General features: G+C 44.5%; 1 protein-coding gene across 13 annotated transcripts in view; it reads left to right on the top strand.

Moving 5' to 3' along the window:
• ARVCF (ARVCF delta catenin family member) overlaps positions 1-12,558 on the top strand; it is a 770,059-nt gene that overhangs the window by 384,583 nt on the left and 372,918 nt on the right. For 10 of the 13 annotated variants that reach the window (XM_056532559.1, XM_056532540.1, XM_056532522.1 and 7 more), the window contains one exon: positions 7,243-7,299. The exons of the other annotated variants lie outside the window; for them this stretch is intronic. The gene's annotated coding sequence lies outside the window, so the exon portion shown is untranslated. The remainder of the gene's footprint in view (positions 1-7,242; positions 7,300-12,558) is intronic. 13 annotated transcript variants of the gene reach the window in all.

Here is a 12,558-nt window from a genome sequence, read left to right as displayed (position 1 = left end):
ATACCTCTTCTTTCTTCCAACATCACCCCTGCACTCCTACAGAATACCAGTGACTGTCTCTCTGCCGTCTCAGACATCATGTCCTCTTTATATCTGAAACTAAATCTTTCTAAAACAGAACTTCTTGTTTTTTCTCCATCAACTGATACTGTCTCTAACTCTGACATTTCCATCTCGGTATGTGGTACTACCATAACTCCCGGGCAGCAGGCTCGCTGTCTTGGAGTTATACTTGACTCTGATCTGTCTTTCACTCCCCATATTCAGTCCCTTTCACGTTCTTGTCACCTGCATCTCAAAAACATTTCCAGAATCCGCCCATTTCTCACTACTGAAACTGCTAAAACTCTCATTATTGCTTTGATTCACTCCCGCCTCGACTACTGTAACTCTTTACTAATAGGCCTTCCTTTCTCCAAACTCTCTCCTCTCCAGTCCATCCTTAATGCCGCAGCCAGACTCATCTTCCTCTCCAGCCGCCACACCGACGCCTCCTCCTGGTGCCAGTCTCTACACTGGTTACCAATTCAGTCCAGAATACAGTACAAAATCCTCAGTCTCACACACAAAGCTCTCCACAATGCTGCACCTCCCTACATCTCCTCTCTCATCTCTGTCTACCATCCTACACATTCTCTCCGATCTGCTAAAGATCTCACACTAACATCTTCTATAATCCGAACTTCTCACTCCCGTCTCCAAGACTTCACTCGTGCTGCACCAGTTCTCTGGAATGTTATCCCTCAATCCCTCAGACTCAACAACAACATCCATAGTTTCAAACGTGGCCTAAAAACACATCTCTTCAGACAGGCCTATAACATTCTCTAATTGGCCTCAACATATCCTCAACATATGCCCACACCTCTTGTTTGAATAGTTATTGTGTAATATTATGTCTGATACTTGTCTTTGTTTGTACCCCATAATTGTTAGCGCTGCGGAATCTGTAGGCGCTATATAAATAAATAAAATAAATAAATCTACCCAGTCATCTTGACGAGAAGAAATGAAATGACGGAGATAATCTCCTAAAACCTGATTCACCCTCCCGACCTGTCCATTGGATTGGGGATGGTATGCTGAGGAGAAATCCAATTTAACTTGGAGACAAGAGCAGAGAGCTCTCCAGAATTTGGAGACGAATTGAACATCTCGGTCAGTGACAATATGGGAAGGTAATCCATGAAGGCAGAAAATACGGCAAAGGAATAGCTTGGCAAGCTGCAGTGCTGATGGTAAACCTGGTAGAGGCACAAAATGAGCCATTTTAGAGAATCGGTCCACTACAACCCAAATGATCGTATTGCCGCCAGAAGAAGGAAGGTCTGTAATAAAGTCCATAGCAATATTGGTCCAAGGCTGCTGTGGCACTGGCAAAGGCTGTAGTAGACCAGTAGGCTTGGAACCAGGCACAGATTGAACAAGCACAAACAAAATCAATGGCATCCTGCTTTAAAGTGGGCCACCATTACTGTCGGGAGATTAGCTGTAAGGATTTATGTATTCCAGCATGACCAGCTAGAAGAGAGGAATGACCCCATTTCAGGACTCTGAGTCTTAAACGAGGCAGTACGTGAGTCTAAATTTCATTGACAAACTCCTGGAAGACTGCAGCATTACAAAGCCCGAATGGCATGACAAGATACTCAAAATGTCCATTCCGCATATTGAACGCAGTCTTCCATTCATCCCCTTCACGGATGCGAATCAAGTTATAGGCCCCTCGTAGGTCGAGTTTGGAGAAGATTCTAGCACCATGTAGACGATCAAATAACTCAGAGATCAATGGAAGTGGGTAGCGGATTTTTACAGTAATTTTATTCAGGCCGTGGTAGTCGATGCAAGTTCACAAGGATCCGTCTTTTTTCTCCACGAACAAGAATCCGGCTCCAGCAGGAGAGGATGACTTTCTAATGAAACCTTTCTTTAGATTTTCTTGTATATAATTAGACATGGCCTGAGTTTCTGGAACAGACAAGGGGTAAATTCTGCCCCGAGGAGGTGTGGTTCCAGGCAATAAGTCATTAGGACAATCATAAGGACGATGTGGAGGTAAAACTTCAGCTTGTTTCTCGCTGAAGACGTCAGCAAAATCTTGAAGAAAAGACGGCAGACCGGGCAGAGGGGTGGAAGGAGACACCAACTTGGACAGAAGGGTATAAAAACAGTTGTTATAGCAGTAGGTTCTCCAACGAAGTATTTCTCCAGTCTTCCAGTCAGGATGCGGGGCATGTAGTTGTAACCAGGGAAGGCCTAGTAGAAGAGTGGAGGTACAATGTGGAAGTACAAAAAAGGACAATTTTTCCTTATCCAGAACTCCAACTTGCATAGACAAGGGTACTGTGCGGAATAACATAATACAATTCAGATTTTCTTCGTTGACTGAGGAAATGTACAGGCTTCGGAAGGCGGGTTACTGGCAGACAATACCTATGCACGAATGAGGCATCGCTAAAGTTCCCCACAGAACCAGAATCCAGGAAGGCCAGAACTGAGATAGTCTCTTTGGACGGTAGAGACAGCTGGACCTTCAAATTCAAGCGCGGAGAGGAGGTATTCACACCTAGGGAGGCCTCTCCTACAAACCCTAGGTGCAAGCGTTTCCCTGTGAGTGGACACAGAGGACAATCTCTGAGGAAATGATCTGCACTGGTGCAGTATAGGCAGAGGGTCTCAACTCATCGGCGGGTTCTTTCCTGCAGGGTCAGGTGAGACCGATCCACCTGCTTAGCCCCCACAGTGGGTGGTTGCTAGAAGATGGTCGCCAGACGAGGAAACCACCGAAGTCGTGCAGACTCCCTTTCTTGGCGAAGTTCCTCACGTCGTTCAGAGAAACGGATATCTAGCCAACTGAGCCAACTGTATGAGTTCATTCAGGGTAGCGGGCAATTCCACGGTGGCAAGGACATCTTTCATATGGCTAGAAAGTCCTATCTTGAAAGTGGCACTTAGAGCTTCATCGTTCCAAGATCATTCGGATGCCAGGGTACGAAATTGGATAGCATACTGGAGATTGGTTGTGAGAGCATCACTTCGGTACCAAAGCAGAGTTGCCCAGGCCAAAGCCCTTCCAGTAAGGAGACTGATGACGGAGCCAACCTTTGCTCATACTGTAGGGAACTGTTCCGCCATGAGTTTGATGTGCATGGAGCACTGAGTCACGAAACCATGACAGGACTTGGGATCCCCCTCATATTACTCTGGAAGAGACAAGCAGAGTTTTGTACCGGAAGAGACTATAGCAGCGGGAGGCAGCACTGGAGCAGGAGGAGGCTTAGGCTGTTGCAGCTGTTGTTGAGCAGTTAGCAACTGCTGCATCATGGCGGATAACTGGCTCAATTGCTGTGGCTGCTGGGCCAACTGCTGTGACTGGAGCGCCACGATAGAAGCGAGATCCGGATTTTCTGGCAGAGGAATCCCAGCGGGATCCATGGCCAGATCTTGCTGTTATGATGCTGGATGTGGATCCTACTAACCTGTGTGGCGATGACTCGGACCATAACGGGGAGCGGAGTCTAAGGTGCCACTGGTCTTCACCAGAGCCCGCCGCAAGGCAGGATGAGCTTGCTGCGGGAGGTGACACCCAGGTCGCTACCCCCGACATGGCTTGACCACACAGGTAGCTGGGTAAGACAAGGTACCAGAGGATGAGGCAGAAGCGTAGTCAAACTTAGCAGGAGGTCAGGGCAGGTGGCAAAGTTGTGTAGTCAAATAAAGTAGCAGGAAGGTCTGGATACACAGGAAGAGGCAAACGGGCAACAGGAATGCTTATTCTAAGGCTAGGGGCACTGAAGATCTGGCAGGGAAGTGGGGGAGGAGCTGGCATAAATAACATATGGGATGGACCAGACACCAATTAGTGGTGCGCTGGCCCTTTAACTCTAGAAAAGGCCTTCTAGGGCGTGCGCGCGGGGAAGCAGAGAGTTGGGCAGCAGGAGTGGGAGACGCGGGCACTCACGGTCGTGGTGGGGGACCGGAGCGCTCGTCGTTACAATTCCAACACACATTTCTGAAATCTGCTTCTTTTTTTTTTTTTACTTTGCAGTGGTCATGTACCGTATTTATCGGCGTATAACACGCACTTTTTAGGCTAAAATTTTTAGCCTAAAGTCTATGTGCGTGTTATACGCCGATACCGCCCCAGGAAAGGCAGGGGGAGAGAGGCCGTCGCTGCCCACTTCTCTCCCCCTGCCTTCCCTGGGGTCTAGAGCCCTGCTGACGGCCCTTTTCACCCCCTGGCTATCGGCGCCGCTGCCCGTTCTGTCCCCCTGACTATCACATGACGTCAGTGCGCCGCGCCGTGCATAGCAACGACGCAGGGGACGCACGCAGGAGGCCTGCAGCAGCGCGGACCCGACCCAGGTAATTATGCCACCGGGGATGGGGGGAGGCAACGGGGCAGCGGTGCCGGCAATGGGTGCCGCTGCCCCTTCTCTCCCCATGGCTGTCGGCGCAGCTTCTCTCCCCCTGGCTATCGGCGCCGGCAATGGGGCGCCGGTACCGATAGTCAGGGGGACAGAACGGGCAGCGGCGCCGATAGCCAGGGGGAGAGAAGGGCCGGCAGCAGCGCTCTAGACCCCAGGAAAGGCAGGGGGAGAGAAGGGCCGGCAGCACGGCTCTAGACCCCAGGAAAGGCAGGGGGAGAGAAGCGGGCAGCGACGGCCTCTCTCCCCCTGCCTTTCCTGGGGATGTATCGGGGTATACACGCGCACACACGCACCCTGATTTTACCATGGATATTTGGGTAAAAAACTTTTTTTACCCAAATATCCTTGGTAAAATGAGGGTGCGTGTTATAGGCCGGTGCGTGGTATACCCCGATAAATACGGTAATTATCAAATGCGATAGTCGCTATTTAGGAAGAAAAAAAGGTGCATCTCCATTAAAAAGTCGCATATCTATTCCAGGTCCAACCTGGTTTACAGAAAGTGCATAAGTCTGCAGAAAAGGACATTAACACCCACTTTAACTACTGTTCTTCATCATGAAACAAAGCTACTACATTAATGTTAATTATAGTAAAAATGTATTTTATAACTATTAATTTTAAGGTTCAAAATACACACTGCATACCTTGTTAATTTAAGGACACATACATGCTGGTGTACCCACTAAATTTTCAAATTAATGTTGTGTTAAAATAGAATAAGGCACAAAATAATTGTGTAAACATTTTTACAGACTACGTAAATAACCCATATGTGGCACTAAAATATTTCCTTAAAAAAGAAAAAAGAAACATCCATAGTAATACAGCTTCATGCACATTTTGGGGTGGGTAACGTACTGAGCCTTTTTTTTTTTTGGCTTCACTATTGCTTATGTGCCTGTTGGTGCTGCGCTGTCTTCCTTCCCGACGCAAGACTCCGCCCACCAACATCACAAAATGCAGGCTCAAAATTAAACAAAAAAGCCTCCAGAGTACAGATATTCATGGTGCGGCATAGTATGTTTTTAATATTTTTTTTTTTTCTGAGGAGGGGGGATGGGTTGTTGTGTGATAGTTGGAGTGCAGCTATTTAGTGCCAGGCAGGCCAGTCAGGGTGTCACCCGATGCTGTATGCCCCTGCTCCCCGTCACTCTCTAGCAACGCTACTGGTAATAAAGGGTAGATAAAGAACTTCGGCTATTAACATAAGGGGAAACTTTTCTGCTTAAAAAATGCTTTTGTAAGCCGGTTTCCCGGGTTTAGCTTATATGTGATTTATTAAGGTTGTGCGACTATTTGATAAATAGGTCTCATGTAAGCAAATGTAAGTAAAAAAAAATTGGCATATAAAAGCCATTCGGTTGAAAAGAATGATAAATCTCCTTCTATATGTTAATGATAGTGATAATGGATTTCATCAGATCTAGTCATCATTTAACCAATTTAAAGGAGTATTCCAGTGCAAAATAACTTATCCCCTATAAGTTATAGATCGCTGGGGGTCCGAGCGCTGGGGCCCCCCCGGGATCTCCTGGACGGGGCTGTGGCAGTCTGCAGGAAGTGAAGTTTTGTTCCCGGCAGAAAGCCGTGGCAGACACACCTCCTCCATGTATCTCTATGGGGTACATGGAGGGGGCTTGTCGGCTGCGGGGACAGAACGCCCCCTTTCCAGCATACTGTACAGGAGATCCCGGGGGACCCAGCGCTCGGACCCCCCCCCCGCAATCTTTATCTTAAGTTATATTGCACTACAGATGTCCTTTAGACATTCTTTTTCATATATATATATATATATATATATATATATATATATATGTGCAAAGCAGCTCATTGCACCACCTTTTCAGGTAGTGTTCCCTGGTATCAGCTTGGCTTCTGTTAAGGAATATAAAAAGCTGATCGGGATTTATGCCAAGCCAGACTACTCCCCAAAAGGGAAGTTTCTACCCATCTGCAGACAGCTGTTTCGGGTTGTTTGCCCCTCGTCAGTACAGAGCAGGGGGATCTGGCTTGGCTGTGGTAAGAGGCCTGAGGCTTTAAACGGGGTCAGTACTTTCCTCAGGGAGAGGACACCTCTTCAGGGAACACTACCTGAAAAAGGTGGTGTAATGAGCTGCTTTGCATATTCCCTTACCCAGAATTCCTGCGGAGTTCTAATTGGCCTAACCTGAATCTCCGTTACACCTAAAGAGGTGTCCTCTCCCTGAGGAAAGTACTGACCCCGTACATATATATATATATATATATATATATATATATATATATATATATAAATGTTTCCATGATTCTTTTATAACTGTTATGAAGTAATGCATTAAAAGTATGAGTTGTGTAAACCATTACAGTGTTGGTACAGGGGGCTACAGGGCTTCATGTAGTATCATTCCATGGTGTTTGTTAAATATGTTGTGTACAGCAACTGAAATCACTAGGGAGCCTTAAGAGCTTGCAGTGCTGGAAAAATTGCTCAAACAACTGAAATGCAGGGGGAATTGCAAGTAAAATGTCATGAAATGGCCCTCAGGTTTACTGACCTAAAATGTTGTTCTAAGACTTCCTTTTTTACTAAATGGATGTGCAACAAATCTTTACCCTGTACAGCCATATATGCATGAAATCAATTAGGCATCTTTACCTTGACTCAGTCGACCAAACTTCCTAGTGGTACTGTGTTTCCCAAAGCTCACTTTAGAAATAGAGTTTTAGAAGGCCTGGAGTTCTCGCTGCTAGATTATTACATGTAAAAAGTCTTTTGAAACATATTCATAGTTATTAATAGTAATTCTACTCTACTCTATTTTCTTTTCAGGGGTTTCAGATCTTTAAAAAAAGGAAAACATCTTTTCAACATGCTCTTGCATGACAGGTATGCTATACAGAACCTCCTAGAGTTCTGCCAAATATTTTCTGTATGTGCAATGTTTCATGAGCTTGAGGAAATGTCAGCATCCAAAGTGTTTTGTAAACAAATCTTCAAACATCCATCTCCTACTTTTCTTCTATAGAATATCTGGAATGGGAGTAGTTTGGAGATTTTACACCTCAATGCTTGTTGAAGGAGTTAATTGTTAGGTACTCATTTTGTAAAGATGCCCACGGCTTGAGAGAATCTGTGCCAGTTAATCAGCAGTAACCTGTGAAATGGAATGTGGCATTTGCCCTTCGACAATGAACATCAGCACACCAAACATGTTCAACAATGTTGTGCTTTAATCATTTAAAGCCTATTTCATCTTTCAGCATTACAGTATCTTTTTAAGAGCATCTCTCCTTTCCTTATCTGTCCTTATCATTCATCAAAACCTATATATTGTTTTTATCATGTCAACAAGCTATTAACTTGTAGTAACTAACAAGGATTAGAGAGGAAAAACCGGGCAACGCCGGGTATTCAGCTAGTATTAATTATGAATGACTTATCATTAGTATAGTGGGTTGTAGATACCTAGTTTCTCTAAAGCCTTTAGGCGTTGTATACTACTTTATACAATTATGATACTGTTGCACAGTATGTGTCTCTGTTTAGAAAAGTTTTGGATGTTTTGTGTTACTCTTACATTAACCCCTTAAGGACCCAGGGTTTTTCCGTTTTTGCATTTTCATTTTTTCCTCCTTACCTTTAAAAAAATCATAACTCTTTCAATTTTGCACCTAAAAATCCAAGGGGCTTATTTTTTGCGCCACCAATCTTCTTTGTAATGACGTCAGTCATTTTACCCAAAAATCTACGGCAAAATGGGAAAAAAAATCATTGTGCGACAATACTGAAGAAAAAAATGCCAGTATGTAAATTTTGGGGGCTTCCGTTTCTATACAGTACATTTTTCGTTAAAAATGACACCTTCTCTTTATTCTGTAGGTCCATACGATTAAAATGATACCCTACTTATGTAGGTTTGATTTTGACGTACTTCTGGAAAAAATCATAACTACATGCAGGAAAATGTATACGTTTAAAATTGTCATCTTCTGACCCCTATAACTTTTTTATTTTTCCGCATAAGGGGCAGTATGAGGGTTCATTTTTTGCGGCGTGATCTGAAGTTTTTAATGGTACCATTTTTGCATTGATAGGACTTATTGATAGGACTTATTTTTATTCATTTTTTCATGATATAAAAAGTGACCAAAAATGCACTATTTTGGACTTTGGAATGCACTATTTTGGACTTTTTTTGCGCGTACGCCATTGACCGTGTGGTTTAATTAACGATATATCGGACATTTCCGCACGCGGTGATAGCACATATGTTTATTTTTATTTACACTTTTTTTTATTAGGGAAGGTGTTAAGTGTGAAGGCTAATGCTGTATTTGTGGGAGGGGCGGGGATTCCCTATAAGAACCCACGGCAGTACCTGTCTCTACCGCGGGTTCGTCACGTGGGTTCATTGCGAGGTCATTTGCGTCTCCAGGAAGTAGGAGGAAGTCAGGATCTGGTGAGTGTAATTTTCTCCGGGTGACGGCGGTAACCCAGCACAGCATACCAGCGTTCGGGGCTTTGTGAGTATAGCTGTGTTCCGGCCCGGTTGCCGGGTTTGTCCCCAGCGGTGGGGGGATTAGTCATATGCCGGCACGCTCTCTGGCTGCTCAGCTCTGCACTTTACAGCTAGGGGTTAATTATATGCCGGCACACTCTCTGGCTGCTTAGCTCTGCACATTACAGTTAGGGGTTAATTATATGCGGCACGCTCTCTGGCTGCTCCGCTCTGCATATTACAGTTAGGGGTTAATTATATGCTGGCATGCTCTCTGGCTGCTCAGCTCTGCATATTACAGTAAGGGGTTAATTATATGCTGGCACGCTCTCTGGCTGCTCTGCAGATAGTGAGGACAGGGGTTAGTTATATGCCGACACGCTTTCTGGCTGCTCCGCACAGTACAGTTAGGGGTTAATTATATGCCGGCATGCTCTCTGGCTTCTCCGCTCTGCACATTACTGTACGGGGTTAATTATATGCCAGCACGCTCTCTGGCTGCTCCGCTCTGCACATTACTGTTAGGGGTTAATTATATGCCGGCACGCTCTCTGGCTGCTCCGCTCTGCACATTACTGTAAGGGGTTAATTATATGCCAGCACGCTCTCTGGCTGCTCTGCTCTACACATTACAGTTAGGGGTTAATTATATGCCAGCACGCTCTCTGGCTACTCCGCTCTGCACATTACAGTTAGGGGTTAATTATATGCGGTTGCACATTTTCTTTTGAGGGTTAGTCGGGTACGGTTTGACCACGGCATAAATCATCTCGCACGCATCTATTCAATTTTGTTACGGTTCTCTACTCATTTCATTATTATGTGAAATTTAGATAAATTATTTTCTTTAGGTACTACGGTCCCCGTTTAGGCTTCTTGACCGATCCTCCGTGTCGTGACAAACACTTCGTCAGCTAGGTGTGTCTATGGTAGTTGGGGGGTCACTCAGGGGTACGTTTATATATTGTCCTTACGCTCGCAGGATATATACTGTACACACATTCGTAGGGTTTATACTACTGTACACACGCTCGCAGGATTTATACTGTACACACGATTGTGGGATTTATACTGTACTCACGCTTGCAGGATTTATACTGTACACACGTTCGTAGGTTTTTTACAGTATACACGCTCGTAGCATTTATACTGTACATACGCTTGTAGGATTTATACTGTACACATGCTCGTAGAATTTATACTGTACATACGCTCAGAGGGTTTATACTGTACACTCGCTGGTAGTATTTATACTGTACACACGCTCATAGGATTTATACTGTACATATGCTCAGAGGGTTTATACTGTATTCTCGCTGGTAGTATTTATACTGTACACACGCTTGTAGGATTCATACTGTACACACCCTTGTGGGATTCATGTCGTACATACGCTTGTAGGATTCATACTGTACATACGCTCACATACATACGCTCATAGATTCATATTGTACTTATGCTTGTAATTTACATATGCTGGTATTGATTATACTGTTCTTACGCTCGTGTTATACGTTACATCTGCTTGTTACTTTGATACTGCGGATAAGAGTTTATTGCCATGGTAGCATTTACAGTGGGCATTCGTTCATATTGTTCGTTTGTGTATACGCACACATAGTTCATTTGTTCTATACGCTCAGGGTTTCATGCTAATGTCAGTTCACTTAGTTTTTACATGTTATAGTGTTTACAGTGCACTTTTGTAGATTTGTTGTCGTGTCCGCAGTGCATATAGTTGCACAGTGTTGGGGCTCATGCGTTCCTCACTTTAGTATTTATACAGCTCTTGCGGTCGGGGCATCATACCTACCATGTCAGCAGGGGGTGGTACGTAGTAGTTGTTGCTGACAAGTTTTCAGAGCAGCGGCCTCGTGACCCATGGGTGGTTTGTGCCTTTCATGCCTGCCACGCCTGCAGGGAGATACATGGCGTAGTTGTTGTTACTGACACGTCTTCAGAGCAACAATAACACGGCACATGGTCGGTGTATACCCATTATGCCTGCCATGTCTGCAGGGGGATACATTGCATTGTTGTTACTGACACGTCTTCAGAGCAACAATAATACGACACATAGGTGGTGTATACCCATTATACCTGCCACGTCAGAAAAAAGAGAGATAAAAAGGAAAATTGCTTCAGGTGAGTCCTTTCTAGTTATTGTACAGTGGGACTGACGTTGTATGTATAAATTCATGTGTTGTATCCTACATCAGTGTTTCATGCAATTATCTAGTTGTACTGGGCTTATGTGTGTAAAAGTTGCTCTGTGCGTCTGCTCATATAGTTTGTTCAGTGCATTTGCTCGCTCATACAGTTCATTCTAGCCATATGTTCAGTTTGTTTGGTGCACGCGCTTAGAGTTTTGTACATACGCCTATATAGTTTTGTCTGTGTATACGGTCGTGGGTTGTTTGAGCATGCGGTTGTGGTGTTAGTGAGGTACATATGGCCTTGATGGTTATGCTGGGCCCACGTTAATATTGTCATGGTCTGCGTGCGGGTCAAGGAGTCATGCTAGGCATTCGTTTATGTTGTTCATATTCGGTATACATTCATAGGTTTATTAGGTACATATGTTTCATGATGTTTTGCTGTGCTATGTTATGGTGTTTAGACCATACACCTATGTCTTTGACACTGCACAGGTTTTTATGGCATTGGGCGAATCTGTGCACTGATAATTCGGTGGGTCACCTTTTTATTAACATTGAGTCGTGCATACGAAAATAGCTGGGGTTCGGTTTATTACATGCCAAGTCGTCAGGTCAAGCATGGTTACGACCTGTCTCAGCTTCAGGTTGACGTTGATATTAATAATCATATACTTTGGTTGAGGCTTTTAAATTCGGCTTGACCAGTCACGTTTACAGGTCAGCCCGGATACAACCTGACACGACTTCAGGTTGGCGACAATGTCAGTATATACGTTGTGTTATTCAGCCGTTGGGTTATGCACAGGGATATAGCTTGACTTTTCCATTGTGAATTGACACGTCTATAGGTCAATCATGGTTACAACCTGTCTCGACTTTAGGTTGACGTCGATACTACTAGTCATACGTGTTGGTTGAAGCTTTTAATTCGGCTGCCTACAGGTCAGTCCTGATTCAACCTGACACGACTTCACGTTGGCGGCAATGTCATTGTATACGTTGTGTTTATTCAGCAGTTGGGTTATGCTACATGGATAGTTTTATATTTCCATTGTTAATTGCTACGTCTATAGGTCTATCATGGTTACAACCTGTTTTGGTTAAGGTTGACAGTCATACTATTGGTTACAGATTTGGTAGAGTCTTTCATTTGTTTTTAAATACTTACACGATATTTTACATTAGGACCCAGAGGATGTCTCACATGCCATTTTATTCCTATTTGCATTCATCGGGTTTTGCCACTCTTCTTTACATCCAGCATAATACTATCAAAGTATATCTGTCAGGTATCCAGCAGGATATCACATGGTCTTGCTCTGACAGGGCGTCATTGCTTGCATCAAATCTGCCCTGAAGAGTACACGAAGAGGGAGGTTCGCAAACCCTCTAGTCATCAGTCTGGCAGCTGGCTTAGTTAGTTGGTTAGCTGGCGCTTTAGGTGATTCCCCATTGGGACACCAGGACATCTTAACGATCGAGGCCGTG

Source organism: Hyla sarda, chromosome 1, assembly GCF_029499605.1.
Source record: "Hyla sarda isolate aHylSar1 chromosome 1, aHylSar1.hap1, whole genome shotgun sequence".
Lineage (NCBI taxonomy): Eukaryota > Metazoa > Chordata > Amphibia > Anura > Hylidae > Hyla > Hyla sarda.
Note: the sequence above shows the minus strand (reverse complement) of the source record. Positions and strands in the feature narration are given on the sequence as shown.